We start from the raw sequence: 23198 nt of genomic DNA on the forward strand, positions 1-23198 counted from the left end.
TCAATGGACAAAGGATTAACCTCCAAAATATATAAACAGCTCATGCAGCTCAATATCAAGAAAACAAACAACCCAATCCAAGAATGGGCAGAAGACTTAAATAGACACTTCTCCAAAGAAGACATACAGATGGCCAAGTAGCATATGAAAAGCTGCTCCACCTCACTAATTATTAGAGAAATGCCAATCAAAACTACAATGAGGTATCACCTCACACCAGTTAGAATGGGCATCATCAGAAAATCTACAAACAACAAATGCTGGAGAAGGTTTGGAGAAAAGGGAACCCTTTTGCACTGTTGGTGGGAATGTAAATTGATACAGTCAACTATGGAGAACAGTATGGAGGTTCCTTAAAAAATTAAAAATAAAATTACCATATGACCCAGAAATCCCACTACTGGGCATATACCCAGAGAAAACTGTAATTCATGAAGATATATCCACCTCAATGTTCATTGCAGCACTATTTACAATAGCCAGGTAATGGAAGCAACCTAAATGCCCATTGACAGATGAATGGATAAAGAAGATTTGGTACATATATACAATGGAATATTACTCAGCCACAAAAAGGAATGAAATTGGGTCATTTGTAGAGAATGTGGATGGATCTAGACTGTCATACAGATTGAAGTATGTCAGAAAGAGAAAAATATTGTATATTAACGCATATATGTGGAACCTAGAAAAATGGTACAGATGAACTGGTTCGCAGGGCAGAAATAGAAACACAGTTGTAGAGAACAAACATGGACACCAAGCAGGGGAGGTGGTGGGGGGTGGTGGTTGTGGGATGAATTGGGAGATTGGGATTGACATATATACACTAATATGTATAAAATAGATAACTAATAAGAACCCGCTGTATAAAAAAATAAATAAAATAAAATTCAAAAAAAAGTAGTAATTCAAAAGATATATACACCCCTACGTTCATTGCAGCATTATTTACAATAGCCAAGATATGGAAGCCACCTAAGTGCCTATCAATAGATGAATGAATAAATAAGTGGTATAAATAAAAACTGGAGTGTTACTCAACCATAAGAAAAGAATGAAATCTTGCCATTTGTGACAACATAAATGGACCTAGAGCATATTGTGCTAAGTAAAATATATCAGAGAAAGACAAATATCATATATTCCAACTTTATATAGAATAAAAGAATAAAGTAAATGAACAACCATAAGGGAAATTGAAAGGAGGGGGGGTTGGGTGAAATAGGTGAGGGAAATTAAAAGGTACAACCTTCTAGTTACACAATAAATGAGTCATGTGGGTGATATCAACTGTGTGGGGAGTATAGTCAATAACAATGTAATATCTTTGAATGGTAATATATGGTAACGAAACATTGTGGCAAACATTTTGTAATGTATAGAAATATTGAATCACTATTTTGTGCACCAGGAAGTAATATAGGATTGTAGGTCAATTATACTTCAAAAGACAAATAAACAAACCCTTTTTTCAGATTTTTGGATAACAGAGGCCAAGAGTGAGGGGAAGAGAAATTAGAGGAAGGTGTTTCAAAACATACAATCTTCCAGTTATAAGATAAATAAGTACTAGGAATGTAATATACAACATGATTAATATAATTAACACTGGTATATTATGTATGAAAATTGTTAAGAGAGTAAATCCTAAGAGTTCTCATCACAAGGAAAAATATTTTTTTTTCTTTTATTTTGTATCTACATGCAATGATGGATCTTCACTAAACTTATTTTGGTAATCATTTCATCATGTATGTAAGTCAAATCATTATACTGTATACCTTAACCCTATACAATGCTATATGTCAATTATATCTCAATAAAACCCTAAGAGAAAAAAGAAAAATAAAATACTACCTCCCACTAGGAAAGCCATTTGTAGAAACACAAGGGTTATTTTCTGCCAAAAAAAAAAAAAAGTGATATGAACACCTTTTAAAAGTGTTTGTTTATTCTTATTCAAATTTTCACTAACTCCTTAATGATAAGATGAAAAAAAATTATCAGGGTTTTAAAGTAATTTAAGTATTGAACATAACATAACTGTATTTTATATTCTGGCATGGTGAAACAACTAATTTTAGTGCAAGTTCTAAGTAAGAGATTGTATTATGTATACATTATTAAGTAACTACTCAATAATAGATTTTATTGTGCATAAAATTTCAATTATATAAGACATCAAACAATCGATTTGATATTAGGTAATCTGAGACTGATACATTAATTTAACTTACTAGTGTTCATTTATAAATATATAAAAAGTTTAAAAATAAGTTAAATGACAACTGGGTTTATGTCAATATCGCTTTCAGCTTCTGACTCAAAAGTAGTGTAGATAGAATATGGGCTTTGATACTCTGGGCTTCTGTATTGCACAGCTCTAGGGAACACCATCTGGTATCATTTTCCCTCTGCCTGGAGAACTTCCTTTGCCATTACTATGGTACAAGTCTGATGGCAATGAATTTGCTTAGTTTTTCTTTATCTAAAAAATTATGAAGTATGTATACTACATTTTTGAGAGATATTTTGTTAGGTATGGAATTCTAGATTGACAGGGTTTTTTTTTTCCATTTTCTTTCATATTTTAAAGATGCTATTTAAAGATGAGGTTGTATATGGGAGATTAGAGAGAAGATGTTACAAATGACATTGAGGATTCTGACTTGGAATAAATCAGTGGATGTGGACACGTGTAACCGAGATTGACTAAGAAAGTACAATAAGTGCCGGAAAATAAAGGACTGTAAATTGGTCAGTCCTATTCACTTCATTCTTTTTAATCATTTTGCTCTCTGTCTCATATTTACTGACTCCTTAGTTGAAACATCTCTTCAACTGGTTTCTGTTGCACTCATCTTTGCCTCTTGCTTTTCTAACCATTCCTTTTCAGTCTCCTTTGCCAGTGCAACATTTTTATTATCATCCTTTAAAGACTGAAAGATAAGAGATCTCTTCTCATTTCATCTTCTCTTCCTAGGCATTTTCATCCACCCTAATAACTTGACCTACCACGTACAATGAATCCAAACTTACATCTTCAGGCAAAGTGTCTTTTCTGAGCTTCAGACCCATCAGTCCACTGGTCTACTTTATATTTACATTTATATTGGGTAACTGATAGGCATCTTAATCTTGGACAGCCCAAAATTGAATTCTTGACTTTTCTCTGAAACTTGGTTCCACCAGTCTTCCCTATCTTAGTTATTGGTACAAATCTCTACTCATCTGCTCATACCAAAAACCTAGATTGTATACTTTATATTTTCTTCTTCCTCTTTGGCCACTAGCCCATTGGTTTGTACTTGGTAAATATACATATATTGAATCTGTCTGTTTTTTCTTTCCTCACTACCATTAACATAATCTGTGTCATCACCATGCCTTGCCTGAACTAGTACAATGACCTCCTAAAAGTTTTCCCTGTGTAATTCATGTCAAATACCCTATCATATCACCTAGAATGATATATTTTTAATGCAGATGTCATCACATTATTTACTGGCTTAAAATTGTCCTGTGTTTTTCTACTGCAATTAGGATGCTATTCAATTCTTCAACAGGGCGTAACGGGTCTGTATCATCACTAATCTCATTTTGTGCATTCTCCCTTTATTCACTGTATTCCAACCACCCTGGCCATCCTCATGTTTTTCCCCAATGTACAGATTCTGTACAGACTGCCCTCTTGGCCTAGAATGCTTTTTCCCAAGCTCTTGTCTTAATCAACTTCATCTCATCTTTGAGGTTATAACTTAAAATTTACTTCCTCTGGGAACCATTCCTGATCATCCTCCTACCCTTCTTCTTTGCAGGCTAGCTTAGGTATCCTGTGATTCAGTCTCATAATACTTGTACCTTTCCTGGATAATACTTACAGCAATCATAATTACTTACTTGTATAATAACTGTGTATTTAATGCCTGACTCTCCTAATGGCAGAGATCACACTTGTCTCACTTAATTTTTTATCTCTGTTATTTATTACTGAACTTGGCACATAAAGAGTGCCGAAAATATTTTTGTGGCTTCATAGACATATGATTCAGTGGCACAATTTGTGATAGTATTATCTATTAACAAGACCTAATTCCTTAGGATGGAAAATTGGCAAATGTGATGTGGTTGGCCTAACAGATCTGAGATGCCTGTTTCCAAATAAATAGTTTATATTCAACTTTAGACCTTTGGCTATGGATTCTTAAATCTTTAGTCACACTCTAAAATAGCTATTCTTTTGTCCCAGGATTTTTGCCTCCTCAGCTTATCACATCTGCCCTAATCTTTAACTCTGCTTTGATCCTTGATGCATATCACCCTGACCACTTTCACTTATGCTATGTAACCTATTCTTTGTGTCCAAACTCATCCTTACCTGAGTGGGAGAGTTTCATCTTCTCCATGATACTACTTAAGTTCTGTCCCTTCTGGATTTATTGTGGTCCCAGATTCTTATCTTGTCTCATACTAAGACAGAACATTCATCAACCATTGTTAATTCCAGTTATTTTTAAATTGGTATTTTTATTCTGGTGTCCTGGCGAAGCTTACCTCACATCTTTTTTTTTTTTAACACCTTTATTGGGGTATAATTGCTTTACAATGGTGTGTTAGTTTCTGCTTTATAACAAAGTGAATCAGTTATACATATACATATGTTCCCATATCTCTTCCCTCTTGCATCTTCCTCCCTCCAACCCTCCCTAACCCACCCCTCCAGGCGGTCACAAAGAACCGAGCTCATATCCCTGTGCTATGTGGCTGCTTCCCACTAGCTATCTACCTTACGTTTTGTAGTGTATATATGTCCATGCCTCTCTCACACTTTGTCACAACTCACCCTTCCCCCTCCCCATATCTTCAAGTCCGTTCTCCAGTAGGTCTGTGTCTTTATTCCAGTCTTACCCCTAGGTTCTTCATGACATTTTTTTTAATTCCATATATATGTTTTAGCACACGGTATTAGTCTTTCTCTTTCTGACTTACTTCACTGTGTATGACAGACTCTAGGTCTATCCACCTCATTACAAATAGCTCAATTTCATTTCTTTTTATGGCTGAGTAATATTCCATTGTATATATGTGCCACATCTTCTTTATCCATTCATCAGATGGGCACTTAGGTTGTTTCCATCTCTGGGCTATTGTAAATAGAGCTGCAATAATATTTTGGTACATGACTCTTTTTAATTATGGTTTTCTCAGGGTATATGACCAGTAGTGGGAATGCTGGGTCATATGGTAGTTCTTTTTGTAGTTTTTTAAGGAACCTCCATACTGTTCTCCATAGTGGCTGTACCAATTCACATTCCCACCAGCAGTGCAAGAGTGTTCCCTTTTCTCCACACCCTCTCCAGCACTTATTGTTTCTAGATTTTTTGCTGATGGCCATTCTGACTGGTGTGAGATGATATCTCATTGTAGTTTTGATTTGCATTTCCCTAATGATTAATGATGTTGAGCATGCTTTCATGTGTTTGTTGGCAGTCTGTATATCTTCTTTGGAGAAATGTCTATTTAGGTCTTCTGCCCATTTTTGGATTGGGTTGTTTGTTTTTTTGTTATTAAGCTGCATGAGCTGCTTGTAAATTTTGGAAATTAATCCTTTGTCAGTTGCTTCATTTGCAAATACTTTTTCCCATTCTGAGGGTTGTCTTTTGGTTTTATTCATGGTTTCCTTTGCTGTGCAAAAGCTTTGAAGTTTCATTAGGTCCCATTTGTTTATTTTTGTTTTTCTTTGCATTTCTCTAGGAGGTGGGTCAAAAAGGATCTTGCTGTGATTTATGCCATAGAGTGTTCTGCCTATGCTTTCCTCTAAGAGTTTGATAGTTTCTGGCCTTACATTTAGGTCTTTAATCCATTTTGAGCCTATTTTTGTGTATGGTGTTAGGGAGTGATCTAATCTCATACTTTTACATGAACCTGTCCAGTTTTCCAAGCACCACTTACTAAAGAGGCCGTCCTTTCTCCACTGGAAAATTCCTGCCTCCTTTATCAAAGATAATGTGACCATATGTGCATGGGTTTATCTCTGGGCTTTCTATCCTGTTCCATTGATCTATATTTCTGTTTTTGTGCCAGTACCATACTGTCTTGATTAGTGTAGCTTTGTAGTATAGTCTGAAGTCAGGGAGCCTGATTCCTCCAGCTCCATTTTTCGTTCTCAAGATTGCTTTGGCTATTCGCGGTCTTTTGTGTTTCCATACAAATTTTGAAATTTTTTGTTCTAGTTCTGTGAAAAATGCCAGTGGTAGTTTGATAGGGATTGCATTGAATCTGTAGATTGCTTTGGGTAGTAGAATCATTTTCACAATGTTGATTCTTCCAATCCAAGAACATGGTATATCTCTCCATCTATTTGTATCATCTTTAATTTCTTTCATCAGTGTCTTATAATTTTCTGCATACAGGTCTCTTGTCTCCTTAGGTACGTTTATTCCTAGATGTTTTATTCTTTTTGTTGCAATGGTAAATGGGAGTGTTTTCTTGATTTCACTTTCAGATTTTTCATCATTAGTGTATAGGAATGCAAGAGATTTCTGTGCATTAATTTTGTATCCTGCAACTTTACCAAATTCATTGATTAGCTCTAGTAGTTTTCTGGTAGCAACTTTAGGATTCTCTATGTATAGTATCATGTCATCTGCACACAGTGACAGCTTTACTTCTTCTTTTCCGATTTGGATTCCTTTTATTTCCTTTTCTTCTCTGATTGCTGTGGCTACCTCACATCTTATTTGCTGGTCCTTGCTGCTGTAGTGCAGTGCTTTTCAAAGTGTACATGACATGGATCATTTGGTAAACTCTTTTAAAATACAAATTCCCAGGCCTCACTCTAAGATATTCTGATATGTAAAATCTGTCTTGAAGCTTCCAAATTTGCATTTCTAGTAAATTCCTGGGTCATTATGCTGATGTTGATAGTCTTAGAATCATACTTTGAATAGCACTACTGTAATAGTTTGTCTACGTTTGTTAAAATCTGGTGGAAGGTGGCTGTCTGAGGTTGTGAAAACACTACAATTGCTTTAACTTTTCTTAGATCTGGTAGTCATGATCTAAGCTACTTCCTTATTTTCACTATTGAAGCCATCAGACTCCTTCTACCACCCATGAAGACTTATCTGCTTAAAAACTCTCTTCTCTAATAAATATGCCTGTTTATGTTTTCTTTTATGAATATTTAAGAGCATAGTTTTATTCTGATCATGTGTCATTGACTGCAGCCAATTTGTTTTACATTAGAAGATGTGCACTTTAGTGGTTAAATACACAACATTTCATGAGCTGTAGCATGCAGTTTGTCCCTAAGCCTCACATATATTAGCTGTAAATTCAGTTTATTCATTAGTAAAATTAGAAAGATAATAATAGCCTCATTATTAATATCTATTTTATAGCAATGTTGTATTGATTGGTTAAATGAAAGAATTTGGAAAAAACAGTATTTTCCTGTGCAGAGTGCAGAAAATTACTAAAACTGGTACTATATTTTATGCTTATTTTTTCTCAAAGCATTTAAACCTGGCATAAATTAATGTTCAATAAAAGCTTAAAATTACAAGACTTAATTGTGTCATAATAGTTATAAACACAGTTTTGTTTAAAATTTGTAATAAGTCTTTATTTAGTCAGGCTGCTCCAGAGAAATGAACAATAGAACCAACATAATATGTGTGTGTGTGTGTGTATAATGTATAGAATACATGTATAGCATATAGAATATATATGTACAGTATATAGGATATATATGTGTTTATATATAAAAAGATTTATTCTAAGGTATTGGCTCAGTTGACTGCGTGTGTCAGGCTGGCAAGTAAGAAATCCCTAGAGTAAGCAAGAAGGCTGGAAACTCGGCAGAAGCTGATGCTACAGACTTAAGGCAGAATTTCTTCTTCTCTGGGAAACTTCAGTGTTTCCTCTTAAGGCCTTCAAGTGATTGGTTGAAGTCCTCCCTCCTTATGGAGGATAACTTACTTATTTAAAGTCAACTGATTTTAGATGCTAACCACATTGACAAAATACCTTCATAGCAAAGCCAAATTGGTGTTTGATTAAACAACTAAATGTTACAGCCTAGTCAACTGACACATAAAACTAGCCATTATAACTCCTTTATATCTACAGGACAAAAATCAAATTCTCTCTTTGTATTTAAGGATCTCCATGATCCAACTCTCTTTCTTTCTTCTAATTTCTCCCTCCTCAGCTGTGAGACTCCTTTTCCATGTTCCATCGTTTTCAATTATTCATCTCCATGGGAAGTACTTTCCCTTTTTTGTCTCATAGTCATTGTAACTTTCCTGCATCCCTCTGTTATAATCTTCTGTACATGTAATAATTTTTCTCTACTTGTTTAGAGCTCCTTGATTGTGGGAACTATGCTTTCTTTTTATGTCTATCCCCTACAGAGACTTTTCACTGTGGCACTCAAAAGACATTTGTTGAATTTATTATCTCCCAACAAAAAAGTTTCAAGTAATGGCTTTATCAATGATGTAAAACTTAATTCCCTTCATTTGAAGGAACATTTTAAAAGTGTAACCCACTGGCAAATTGCCCATACCCTGTTTTATAATGATATAATTTACCAAAAATATAATATTTAATAAATAAGACATTTAATATTTTGGCAATATATTGTGTGGATAAAATACCAGGTGGACATAATTTTAATGACAATATTATGAGTTGAGTTTTACTGAATTATATATTTTCTCACTATCCATTCAGAAAAAAAGGAGCAGTTATTCATTTTCAAATTCAAGGGGCAAGGTATAAAACAGCAGGAACTCAGGCAATTCAGCAATCCATCTATCTTGAGAGGAATAAAATGTTACCCACTCTGTACTGGCTGGCACAGCTCTTCACCAACAATCCCCCATTTAGGTATAAAAACAAACTGGCCTTTGTGTTTTGTTTATGCTGTCACCAGGACATTACTCTCAAAGCACTTCAGCAATACAAAAATAATGTTGCTGTCTCTTACAGGAATAGCTAAAAAATATTCATGAAAAGTGCTACTCGAAGAACATATTTATCTCAGGTGGTTTCTTCATTGTGCAAGGACAGTGATATTAAACTAAACTCTATTTTGTCAAGGTCCTGAATATTTTTTTCATTTTACATACTTCTAGGTAAAATCCTGAATTGTGGAACATTTATTAGATATGTATAAGAGAAGTGATATAAATTTACCGACATGAACTTCCTCCAATATGATAATTGAATCAATGTCCTAGTTTCAAAAGAAACAAATCAATGCCCATATGTATTTTAACTGGCTTGCTAGGGAAAATGGTCCAGCTTTGGTCACAAAGAGCATTCATAAATGGAACATTGGGAATTCCAGACCATAGAAAAGAATTTGAGATGTTTTGAGCGGTAATAGAGATCAGCATTAATGCTGCCTGTACTTATTGCTAGATCAAGGTGATAAACCAGGAGCAATACAGTGACATGGCTTAAGGAAAATCAAAGATAAATTGATGACATTTTAAAAGTGATCACCTTTTCATTGGTTAAAATGTAAAAAGGAACTAGTTGATAAACTACATACATATCATGTGCATTAACGTGTGTAATAATTCTAAATTTGTCAAATACAGCACTTAAAAGAGTAGAAAATTATTAGTTCTAACTGAAATGAGTAATAAGAATTGCTGTAACAACATAAAGTAAAGATTTGAGGAAAGTGCTCCTTCCTAACCTCAGCCATAGACTAGTGGTAAGCCTCTTTTATAAGCTGTGTCTGAAAGGAAAAGGCAGGGTTCAATCCTGTGGTGACAATCCTCAGCTGGCTGAGAATAAAGGCCCAGCCCTTAACTGCTGCAAAGGATCCTCCCTCAATTTGGGTTAGGGTCGTGGTTCCTTGGGAAATAGGCAGAACTGATTTCCTAGGATCCTTTAACATCGAAGAAATTTTAAAAGAAGGTTAAGAAAGAGAGTTGAAGAATTTATGGAGAAATAGGAGACTTACATTGTTCCCCTGCCTCTGTTTGGTGTTGGTAGGGTATAGGAGAGGTGGACAGAAAACCCTCCCTTGAGATTTGGATGTGATTTTGAATGTGGGGTGCTGGCTCTCCTTCCTGCTTGCAAGTTACTGAGCAGCAGAATCCCAGATATTTCCAGTGTTGTCAGAGCCTGGGAACTGGACAGATGGGAGATGGTCAAAAGGCACAGACAGGGAGAAGAGAGCAAAGCCCACTCTAGTTTCCTGTGGGACTCCACGATGCATGGCAAGAACTGTAAGTTTCCTATTAGTTAGGTAGTCTACGACCACAGTTGGAAGCTGTAACTTAGGGAACAGTCTTGTAAGAGGTATCCTGGTAGAATGAAGTGATAGTATCACAGATGTAGGGATGGTTCTCTGAGATAAGAGGGGAATGTGGTTTCCTATCCATAAGACTGTCCATCTCAGAAGCTGCAGGGGGAACTCACTGACTCCTAAACATCATCTGTGTTACCCTTTAGAGGTAGCTAAGGGTATCAGCTGGATAGGACAAGCTCCAAAGACCAGCCGGACACAGGGCTTAACAGCAGGACTCATACATATTTGTAGGAGTCTCTCATGTACTAGAATTTGCTGCTGGAAAGAATCTCAGAAACATGGTGAGAAAAGTGCCACCCTTCTTCTGATTTATAAACACAATGTATTTTGACATGAGTTATATCAGCTGCTAGTGTGCTTTGTTGGTACGTATACTTGTGGTCCTTCTAAAAAAGTATAATTATTTATTTCATATGAATTGGTGTCAAGTCAGATCCCTTACCACCCCATATTTATAGAATTATATTTTCAAATATAAAAGAAAAAAATTTATATTTACGTCTGTAATATTTTATCTTGTTTTGAGCTCAGTGTTATAATTGCTGCAATAAATTGAATATTGATTCTGTTTTCCAAAGTATTAGCTACTGGGCTATATAATGGCAAGTTGTTATATTTAACTTTCCCATGTTTGCACTGTACTCTGTAGAATATGATTTAGGCTACCACTTTCATTGTATAAACCTAGAACTACAGCTCTGACACCAAACTTAACAAGCAAAGCACAGAAGGGAGAAAAAATAGATGTGATTGTAAGTGCTAAAAAATAAATAAATAAAACCCTAGAAAATCAAATGAATTAAAAGAATACTTTTTGGGTGGAAGGACAGTTTGATGAATTATTATAACACTCTAGTAAAGATAGATTCAATGTGGACCGTGGAAAGGGGAGAAAAATTAAGCTGAGTGAGAGAGGGGCAGGCAGCCACTAGACTTCAATAGATGAAGTGAGTACTAGTAACACTAGCCCAGGGCAGCACCCAAGTGTGGATTTCAGTAAAATGAATAATAGATTTGTACAAGTCATGGGTCTATGGAGGTATTTCCAGATTAAATGGAACAAGGAAGGTTAAAGTAGCAAATATTAAGGATGTAAATCTAAAATGTAAGAATCTTACAAATGTTCATATACATGAATATAAGAACATTGCAAGGATGTTAAAAATAAAATTATCTTTAAGTGAAACATTAGGAAAAAAACCATGTAACTAAGAGAAGTGGCCAAATTATATGTTATAATATTAAAAAATGGTTTTGAAAAATTTGTGACATGAAAAGTTTCAAAATTCAACACACTATAAGATGAACTAAAAAAATAGAATGTTAAAATGTATGTATCTGTGACTTCAAAATATCTCAAGATGTTAACAAAAATTTATTATTGAGAGGTGAGATTATGAGTTATTTCACTTATTCTCCATTTTTTTCAAAATAAGTGTGCATTTTTTAAATTAAAGGGCTCTTATTATAGAGCACTTACACAGTTATTTCCTCTAATCATTATAATAATTTTTTTATTGTTACCCTTTGTGCTACAGGAGGCACACTGAATGGCTTGTCTATACTCTTACAGGTGTCAGCAGAGACTTAGAATTCAAATTTAAGTTCCCTTCAGTTCCTTTCAGTGCAACACATACTAATGTGTTCTTGCCTCACCATTTATGAGAAGGAATGAAACCCATCATTTCAAGGGCTTGTGAAAATTTCTAAGCAATTTAAGTGTTATTGACTGATAGGTGATTCAGTAATCAAAATGCAAATATATGTGTTAGAATTTCATATCCTTTCCATGCCAAGCTTCTGCTCAGAATAATAATTTAGTATGATAGCAGAAAGTCATACAAGGAAATTTAAAAAGAAGATTATATTATCTACATATGGAAAAATAAACTTCAAAGTAATAACTAAATCAATAATTACATAGTAATTAATATTTTTCTGTAAGGTATTATGCTGAGCCTTAAAAAATGTACAAGACATAACTCTCTTCCCTTATTGGTTTTATAATCTCACTTATGAAATTTATGTGAATAATCAAAATAACAGTAAAGCTTTAAACTAAAAATTAAGAATATAAGACAAAGGAGAAAATTGGAATCTATTAAGTGTCTACTAAATAGTGGGAACTGATAGGCATTTGCTATGTGTCATCTCATTTACTCTCTCAGCAACAGGATGTACAATGTAATTGATGAGGCAGAACCTAAGAGGAAGAGAAGAAGCTTCTCTAGTGAAGTCAGTAAGTCATCTAGAGAGAATCTCTTTTTAAAGAGTCATGTGATTTGTCCTTAGTAACCTAGTAGGTACCTATCTTCCTGGGGAAAGATTATTTAGAACCTTTTCTATTATTTAGAACCTTTTATGACCTGCTAAAATATGGCCCACCTCCCACAAGAGCGGGTCACTAAGTTTTCCAAGAGGTTACTTGGGGTTGGAGAATATCCTTTTGTGATTTAGTGTTATTGAAACCTCCTTAAAGGATTTCTGTTTCTGACTGAGGTTGTCAGCAGGAAAGGATATCAGGAGCCTCAGCAAGGTCACCCTGTGGCAAGGGAGTACAAGGCCATTGACCCAAGCTCAGAACCATAATTTAGAGATTCCTGGAGAAAGGTTGAGGCTGGCAGCCTTTCCTGTCCTGGCCAATATATGATGGTGGGAATTGCAAGAATGATAGCTGATGACAAATAGAATTATTAAGTCCACAGTGTGCAGGGATCAGTTCAGACAGGACATCCCTGTAGCAGTGCAAAATCACCAGGTGGAATCTGCTGGGGGATCAGTTTTCCATAGCAGCTCCAAGTATGCTGACAGAAAGCAATGGATGGACTCCCCTGTTTTCTTTCTGCTTGGGATTTGGAAGCAGGGCAGACTACATTAGACAGAGTGATCCTCTGGGAATCTTCAGCAATGGGAGTGAGGGCAGCAAGGACCTCAGGAGGGAGGCATTGGACTTCCTGCTAATATGGGCATGCCAAGTTTCAAGTTATGTGAAAAAAAAATAAAAGAGATGTGACTGCATTTGAATTCCAGTTGCTTTTTTTTTTTTTTATCATGGGAAGAAGGCTCAAAAATGACACATAGCTTGCCTAATCAGCCACAGTTAGTAATTTGCAAAACTAGAATTCAAACCAATCCTGTTTGACACTAATCTTCTATCCTCTACAAAAGGGATGTCATAGACATTATATATTTTCCAGATAAAATTATACCTCTAGCAAAATTTAGTAAATTATTATTCACTAGTAATTAGTAAAATGTTTTCTTAAACTCCAGATGAATGCTGTTGTGCAATTCTGGGAGAAAATAAAGCTTATGTTTGCTTTATGAAAAGTTCACAGTCATTTTATTTTACTGTTCATTGAATCTCAGGCACTAAATCCCCTGTTTCTTCCTGGATTTTCTTTTACTGAAGAAAACAATTATTGTTTTGATGAAATGGAATAAAAATTCATGCAATTTTCTTACATTAGCCATGCTCAAAAAATAAAGCCACAGCTTTTAATATATATTCAATAATTCATTCTAATATAATTAATGAGAAACTTTATTAAGCATATAAAATAATTCAGTTGTGCAACAGAAATAACAAGGCGAGTCTGCCAAAATTCATTATAATAAATAGTATTTAATGGCACTGAAAGATACACTAGGGCTATAGTGTTTTTCCCATTGTTCCCAAAAGTGCCAAGTGCAAGAGTGAGCACATATTTGGTGTTAAACAAACTACTTTTGATTGATGATAGCTGCTAAGTGCTGAGCAAACCGTAGCATTTAGGAGGGTGCATGGAATTGTTGAAAATCATATAAAAGTTATAAAGATATCAAGGTTTATGACCGGCAAACAAATGAGAGGATTTACGTTATAAATAAAAAAGGTGTGACTTTATGCTTACAACCTCTAATTCATGAGAGATTGATATAAGTAGATAACTTGACGGGGATGGATTTTTTTTTTTTTTATATCCCCAATGCCTAGAATAGAATCTGCATTCTAGTGAGCATCACAGGGAACTGATAATGAATATTTGTTGAATAAATCGATAGTTATATGTGTTATACTTTTATTTATGCTCATATTTGTTAGATATTAGAAATACTACGCAGTATTTAAAGGTTGAGTGAAGAAATACAAATAAGCCTTCACAATAACACCCATAACTGGAAGAAGAGAGTAGCGTGAGGTATGGGCTGCTCACAGAAAAATGGAATCCTCTGGTAGATCCCATATCCCAGTAACTCTGGCTTCCATTTTAGCTACTTAGAAGTTGACCATTAATCTAATCACCTTCCATTTAACAGTGCTGTCTTGTTTCTCTAGCTGCTTCCAGTTCTTCTTTTAGTGTTGGCATTCTGCAGTTTCATTTTTATGTGTTTACACATAAACTTTCTTATAATTTATCCTGTCTCAGGTTCCTTAGTCTTCCAAGATCTGAAGATTAAGTATTTTTCAACAATTTTCTGCTGTTATTCTTTAAGTATTTCTTCCTCTTCCTTATATCTATTTTCTGATTTTAGAACACTAATTACATGTTTTACATCTTTTCATTCTGTTCATCATCTGTTCCACGGTCCATAGTCTCTCTGGTAATTTGCATTTTTTTCTTTCTGTGATGTTTCTGTCTTTGATAATTATTTCTTTGGATCACAAATTTAGCTGGGTCAATTCTATTAAACTGCCTTTTAAGTGTATAATTTCAATTATAATATGTTTCATTTCTATTATTCTTTTCCAAAGCCACTTCTCATTTTTACATTGTCTGGTTCCTTGCTCATATTTTCAGACATTTTTTTCTTTAAATATATTTTTGGTAGTTAGAATAATGGTCCTCCTTCCACTCCCAGGATGTCCATGACCTAATCCTCAGAAACCTGCAAATATGTTACCTTACCTGGGAAAAGGGGCTTTGCAGATGTGATCAAGGTAGTGTCCTTGAAATGGTGAGATTATCCTGGATTACCTGGATGGTCCCAATCCAATCACATGAGCTCTTAAGAGCAGAAGAGGAAGGCAGAAGAATGGGTCAAGAGATGCAATGTGAAAAGCACTTAGCCCAGTGTTGCTGGCTGTAGAAAGGTAAGGAAGAGGCCATAAACCAAGAAAGGCAGCAACCTTTGGAAGCTGGGAACAACCTTCAGTTTATAGTCAGCATGAAAATGGGGACCCCAGTCCTACATCCACAAGGAATTGAACTCAGTCAGTAATGTGAATGGGCAGAAAATTGATTCTGCCTTACAACTTCCAGAACATATCTGCCACCCTTAATTTCAGTCCAATGAGAACTGTACTGTACTGAACTTCTGTTCTATAGAACTATAAAATAATTAACTTATGCTATTTTAAGCCACTGTTTGTAATATTTTTTTGCAGCAATAGAAAATTAATATAGATTTTAGTACTAGAATTGAGGTGTTTCTGTAACAAATATCTAAAAATGTGAAATTGATTTTGGTATCAGGCAGTGGGTACAGGCTGGAAGAATTTTATGAAGTATGGAAGAAAAAGCCTAGTTTTCTTTGAATAGACTGTTAGCAGAAATATGGACATTAAAGAATGTCCATGAGGGCTCAGAAGGAAGTAAAGAGCATTACAGAGAAGTCCTAAATTGCCTCATAGAAAATATAAATGGTCATGAACAAACTATTAATAGAAACATGGATTTTAAGAATGCTGCTGGTGAGGGCTCAGAAAGAAATGAGAACATGTTATTGGAAACCAGAGGAAAAGGGATTTTTGTTACATAGAAATCTTAGCAGGCTTGTGTCATGCAGTTATATGGAAAACAGAACTCGTAAGCAATGAACTTGGATATTTAACTGAGGAGATTTCCAAGTAAAGTGTTGAATGTGCAGACTGATTTCTTCTTTTCCCTTAGAGTAAATGCAAGAGGAAAGAGATAAACTGACAGAGGAACTGTTAAACAAAAAGGAATCAGGACTTGATGATTTTGGAAATTCTCAGCCTTCCCATATGGCAAAATGTTAAAATTAAGATATTCATTTAAATTTATTTAAAAATTAAGAGATTATTTTTCTGAGCTATTTCAGAAAGATCGAAAGATCAGAGTAATCAGTAACATAAAAGACTCTTTGAAAAAATTAAGGAAGTTATCATAAATCCCATCAGTCATCTCATCAGAAGCCAAAAGTAGAGATTTTCTTGGAAAGATCTGCGCATGAGCCTCTTTGTCTAATGGATTGAATCCTTGTGACATCTATGGAAAATCCACAGAGCTCTTGAGAATCTTATACAAGCAGAGACACTGCCAACTTGGACTGAAGAGGTCAGAGAGATATGATGTGAGAAAGTCTCAACCTGCCTTTGCTGGCTTTGAAAGTAAAAAAGGGGCCCAAAGTCAAGTCATGTGGCAGCATCTGGAAACTGGGAGAAACCCTCAACCTAGAGCCAACAATAAAACAAGGGGCTTAGTCCTATAACCACAAAGAACTGACTTGTGCCAACAACCCAGATGAACAAGAAATTAATTCGATTCTCCCTAGAGCCTCCAGAATGAATTGCATCCTGCCTATACTTTGAGTTTCATCTGGTGACACTTGTACAATTTGTTGTTTTATGACACTAAGTGTGTGGTAATTTGTCATAGAAAATAAAAATAGCAATAGAAAATTAATTTCTCTTTTAATTTTAGAATATTCAACATACTCCTTTTCTGAATCTGATCATTCCAATACAATGTATCTTTGTAAGACTATGTCTTCTGTATGGTTTTTTTCAGCTTTCTCTCAAGTCTAATTTATTCTTTATGCTTTGCAATTTTTAAATTAGTAACTAATTATTTTAGAAATTTATCTTGGGAACATTCAATTTGGATTCACAAAGCAAGTGATTTATTTTGCTTCTACTCACTGACTGTGAATCTGGAACCACTCTAAATTACTGGATAAAGTTCGTTGATCACACAGGTAAATTCTGCCACCAAGTCTCAGTGAAAGCCATCTAATAATTCTGAGTTCTAAGGACAATTCTGTGTCCCTCCACCCAGTGCAGTGTCTAGATAGGCATGGTTTTTTGATGTACCTTCTTGGTGGTAGGTTTATTTTGTATAGACCCTTATTCTTAGAGTGTTGTCCTTAAGGGTTCTGATTCTCTGAGAGAGACACTTCTATCAGACTACAACTAGAGTTAGCCCTTTGCTTCATCTTCTGTCCCAGTGTTTCCCTTACTTACCTCTTGGGTTTCTTTTTTCACTTCGTTTTTGTCCCCTTTGGATTCTTTGCTTTCTTACCCTTTCAGAAAAGCATTTAAAAAGAAGTATTTTATAGTCATATTTTTAGAGTTTTTCATTTAACAGCTGCTAGAAAAGGAACGCTCTATAAATTATTTTTAATCCTACTTAAATTTAGTTTCTAAAAATTGAAGTGGGCTTCCCTGGTGGCGCAGTGGTTGAGAGTCCGCCTGCCGATGCAGGGGACACGGGTTCGTGCCCTGGTCCGGGAAGATCCCACATGCTGAGGAGCGGCTGGGCCCGTGAGCCATGGCTGCTGAGCCTGCGCGCCCGGAGCCTGTGCTCCGCAATGGGAGAGGCCACAACAGTGAGAGGCCCGCGTACCGCAAAAAAAAAAAAAAAAAAAAAAAAAAAAAAAAAAAAAATTGAAGGAATACAGTTTGTTGCCTGTACAAGGGTTTTATTACCTTAAGTAAAACTGTTACCAAAGTGATAGTTTTTTCATTCAACTTCTTCATGCATTTAACAAGTACAGGGCTTCCCTGGTGACGCAGTGGTTAAGAACCCGCCTGCCCATGCAGGGGACACAGGTTTGAGCCCTGGTCCGGGAAGATCCCACATGCTGCGGAGCAACTAAGCCCACGTGCCACAACTACTGAGCCTGCCTGCCACAACTACTGAAGTCTACATGCCTAGAGTCCGTGCTCCACAACAAGAGAAGCCACCACAATGAGAAGCCCACGCACTGCAAAGAAGAGCAGCCCCCGCTCACCACAGCCAGAGAGACAGCCCCAGCACAGCAGCAAAGACCCAACACAGCCAAAAATAAATAAATAAATAAATTTAAAAATAAAACCAGAAACAAGTACAGTTCCTGATGGTACTAATGTCAAGAAAAATTAGCAGACCACAGGCAATATGTTTCACATTTTAAGTCTCTACTTTCTAAAAATGTATTGACAGCACTATATAAAGACTCTCCTCCAGACTCCAAATATAGAAAGAAAAAAAAAAAAAAACATAGTCTTTGAGAATCAAACTCTAAGAAATTCAATTAGTCTTTGTACTGCTTTTATATTTTAAATAAACATAATTAAGCTCAAATCTTTAGATTTAGAAAGTATGTTTACTTTTTGATTTGTAAATTAAAGATCTACATTTCCTTGATGATATTTACAACCAGTCTTGATCCACTCAATCAGAAGTAATCCAATCCTTTGTCCTTCCATAACAAGGGATTATGTTATGATGTAATAATTTGTTTATATATTTGGGTTTTTTTTTTTTTTTAACTAGACTGTGAGCATCTTGAAAAGAGAAGCCATATGTATTAAAAGTATTGTAATGGGCCCAGAATTTAGCACTGAATTTAGGTACTGAATAGATATTTGATGAATTTAATCTATGAGTGAGTATGTTTAGTACAATGTAAGAAGTTTATAATTCTGTATACATATTATTTTAACCTGTATTTTAAACTAATATTAGGGAAAATTTTTTTAATATTACTAGAAATATTATAGAATTGTAGGCCAGCATTAGTGAGAGACATCACTCCAAATGAAGTAATTTGTACTCTAAGTAGAGATTCCCTTCTTTCTTTCTCTTCTTGTTTACCATCTAATTCACATATTTCATTGCACAATGAATGAATGAGAGCTTAGATTCTTAAATAAAAGTAATTTAAAATTGTATTTTGCCTGAAGCATTGTTAACAGGATAATGGTAACGCCCAATGAAAGAAAATCCTTAAAGTAAAAGAAGTAACATTGTCAGTATTTAAAATAAATGTTTTCCAGAGCTGATTTTTAAGTAATTTGCATTACTTACTTTTAAAAGAAATACACTATGTTGCCAAACAAAGAAATAAACAAAATCCCAAAACAATAATCCAAAACAAATAAAACCTTTGAGAATTTAGTGTTACATATAGAAGGCATACAAGTTACATCTTCTTACATATATTTTTCAAGCTTACACCCCTATATTTTGTTCTTAAAATGTTCAACTGAAAATGGTGTTTAAATATCAGCCATATGTTCTTCTATTTTTATACTAATCCTTCCAGAGTAATCACCCCCTCTAAAGTAATAAATACATTTAATGGAATTAGGACCCAATCTTCACCCCTTTCTTCATTTAACTTTCTATGTCCTGTAAGAACTGTGAATGTGGGTCCCCTTCAATATTTCAGATGCAAAATAGAGAAACCAAACTCATTCTGTTCTCTAACAAAATAGTTTATATTCCTTTTCTATCAGTTTTAAAATTTTTCCTTTTTTTCTGTGAGAATAATCTTAAAACCCTCTCTGTTCTTCCTTCCTTTATTCCTCTTATCTAATCTATCATAAAGAGCTGTCATATTTGTTTGCTTCCAGGTCTTCTGGCCTCTATTAGAATTAGGACATCACTTCATGTCTTGACAGGACTAGATAATTTTCAAAGATCCCTTTTAATTCAATACTTTTTATCTTTTTTAACTGATCACCCTGACCACATTCTGGATTCTTGTACCCAACTCCAATGGCAATAATCCAATTTAGTAGTTTGCAGGTAGAGGACACTAGAGATGAAACTGGAACAGTCACTCAATATTATCCATCAAAGTATGTCCGTAATCTCAATCTGCTCTGGCTATACAATTTTTATTACATTTTTCTCAAATGCTCTTCATTACAACTTGTCACTCTAGCACACTGCATATCTATAGGATCTTTCACGCTTTTGTTAACGGTCGTCATAGCACAAAACGTTCCCTTCTCATTGTCTCTTCAGTAGAAAATTTGCAAAATTCGGTTTAACTCTTATCTTTTCCAGGTAGTTTACACAGTGATAAGAAACCAAAATTTGGGCGTTAGTTAGGCCTCAGCTTGTAACTGTGCCACTTACCAGCTACATAACTTTAACCAGCCTCAGGTTTCTCATTCAGCCCATATTTGATAACTCATTCCAACCTCTATTAACTCAGGATTAATTGTCCTTTACTTGTTTTATGTATTTACACAGTGATTTACTTGTATGGCTATTGTGCGAGAGGGCACTGAAAGGACATTTAATAAGTAGTCATCAAACAGTTTATCACATTTTGATATTTTTGAAGTTGAGAAATAACAGATAAAACAGAAGCAATAACATTGAGTGTTTATCATGAACCGGAAAATTTCTCCATGCTCAGTTACTAAAAATACATTTGAATATTCTATCACACACTGTTTTGGCATAATTTTTATTCTTTAAAACTAAAATACACGTACATAAACATACACATCCCCCGAGTAAACAGCTTACCTTAAGATTGTTCTGAATTTGGCTTCAGAAACCATCCAAAGCAGATATCTACAAGTCAATAATTATGAAACGACAGTCAGTTAGCTTGAAGATAAAGGTGCTTTTACTTTTAGCAATGATTTTTAATATTTTCTACAAAAAATTAGTAGCATATTCATCATCTAGAAGTTTTTGTTTATTGCCTTGACCACTAAAGTTTTGGAATATTCATAAAATATATTTTAAAAATCAGTAAACACTTTTAAGCTAAAGGAATTTGACTTGTTTCACTATTTGCAAAGCCTATTGATGAGTTATATCCCAAATATCATCTTATTAAGCATTATTGAATTGTATTAAAAATTAACATTTTAAATAAAGCTATAATAATAGGACTTCTGAACTTGACCCATTTTATGATAATGAACACTAGACTAAAATATACTATAGGAAGCGTGTGTATATACCATACGCACCACACATACACCATATGTATATGTGTGAGTATTCCAAATGTATGTTTACATATTGATAGAATGGTATTACACACACACACACACACACACACACACACACACACATAAGTAAATTTAAGGAAAAAAAACACAGGTAGACCTAAATAATTTGGTAAAGTAAACCAAGTATTTGGGTGTAATTTAATGGATTAAATTCAACTGAGCTCAAGTGTTTGGATAACCTGATATTTTGGTGATATTAACAATAACAGCAGCAAAAGTCATGTTGTGAGTTTTATAGTTTAAAGAACACTTTCTCACATTCTTGTTCAAGTCTTCAGTAACCCTCATGATCACAAATGTGTTCCCTCCCAAATACTAATAAGGTAAGCTTGGTCTGAATTAACACAGAGGTAGTTACATAGGAAGCTTGCCCCTCAAATCCCCATTCTGAGATTAGTCTTTACATTTAAAATACAAGCTATGTCATATTCCCTCATAAACAAAACACACTTGAAATCTATGAAATATAACTTTTCATGTGGCTGAAGCTCTTCTTTTAGATCTTGTCTCAAACATCCCTTCTTCAGAATGATGGCAGATATTAATCAAATAATGACTCAAATCAATACATAACTATATGTTATATTAAATATGATGAAGAAGACTCATATGGTACTTTGAGTATAATGAGGATGCTGATTTAGTTTGGAGGGAATAAAATTTAAACTCAGAATGATCAGGCAAAGACAGAGCAGGGAAGAGAGAGAGTGGCCAGTTTTGAAGGACTGGCAGGTGCACAATGCTGAGGCATGAAGGAGCGAGGCACCATGGAGGAGCAAGAAGAAGGCCATAGGGCTAAAGCACAGACCAGGAGGGGTGAGTGGGGGTGTACAGAGCTGGAGAGCTCTGGCAGGGGCACGGCAGGTTATGAAGAAGATTTGTTTTTATCTTACATATTACAAGAGGCCATTGAAAGGATTTCTGCAGATGAGTGACATAATAAGGTTTCCTTGAAGAGGGTAGCTCTGAGAGGAGGAAAAAAGTGGAGGAAGAGTGAATGTTGGAACCCAGTGAAGGGTTATTGCTCTAGTTCAGGAAAGAGAGGTAGTGGCTTTGACTTGAGTGTTTGCAAAAGATATTGAGAAAATGGGTTTATTTTAATAAGTTTTGTGTGATACAGTATAATCTGTCTCTCTAACTTGATTATAAGTTCTATGAGGGCAGAGACTGTATCTTTTTACTGACTATTATATCCTCTATCATCATATGCTTTGTACATAGTTGATACTCCAAAAAATAATTTTTTAATGAATGAATGGTAGGAAAGGAAGAGAAAATTGGAAAGCATAAGGAACTATTATACTATAATAGTATAATTGTACTATTTGCTGTGATAAGAATCACTAGAAAAGATCAGGTTTGCAAGTGAAGTCATAAGTTTAGATTTAAAAAGTGTAATTATTTGGAAAAGCAATATCTACCATAAGAATATCAGTAATTGTGTGATGTCATGGGAGTGGATGCAATATCTATGGAGAGAAAATAGATTAATAATGATAACTGAAAATTTGCAGGCTCTTACTATGTATCAGGCACAGTTCTAAGGATTTTACATGTATCAATCCCATTAGTCCTCAAAATAACTCCACAAAGAATATTTTATTTATTATCCCACTTTAAAGATGCAAAAACCAAGGTACAGAGAAATTATATAACTTGCCTAAATTCATGCAGCTAGTAAATGGCAGAACTAGGATGTGATAGGCAGAATTCTAAGATGGCCTCAAACACTCCTAACCCCTGGTGTACGTACCTTGTACACACAATTTCCTCTCCTGTGCAGGGCAAAATCTGTAATTGTGATGGGATACAATTCCTACTATTTAGTTATTAATCAGTTGACTTTGAGTTAAAAACAAAAGGGAGATGACGTAGGCCTAGCCTAATCAG

At 34.8% G+C, this 23198-nt stretch overlaps 1 protein-coding gene across 1 annotated transcript in view; it reads right to left on the reverse strand.

Moving 5' to 3' along the window:
* CNTN1 (contactin 1) overlaps positions 1–23198 on the reverse strand; it is a 371087-nt gene that overhangs the window by 258617 nt on the left and 89272 nt on the right. The window contains exon 2 of the mRNA XM_079938240.1: positions 20812–20859. The gene's annotated coding sequence lies outside the window, so the exon portion shown is untranslated. The remainder of the gene's footprint in view (positions 1–20811; positions 20860–23198) is intronic.

The sequence above is a fragment of the Stenella coeruleoalba genome (assembly GCF_951394435.1).
Source record: "Stenella coeruleoalba genome assembly, chromosome: 11".
Taxonomy (NCBI): Eukaryota; Metazoa; Chordata; class Mammalia; order Artiodactyla; family Delphinidae; genus Stenella; species Stenella coeruleoalba.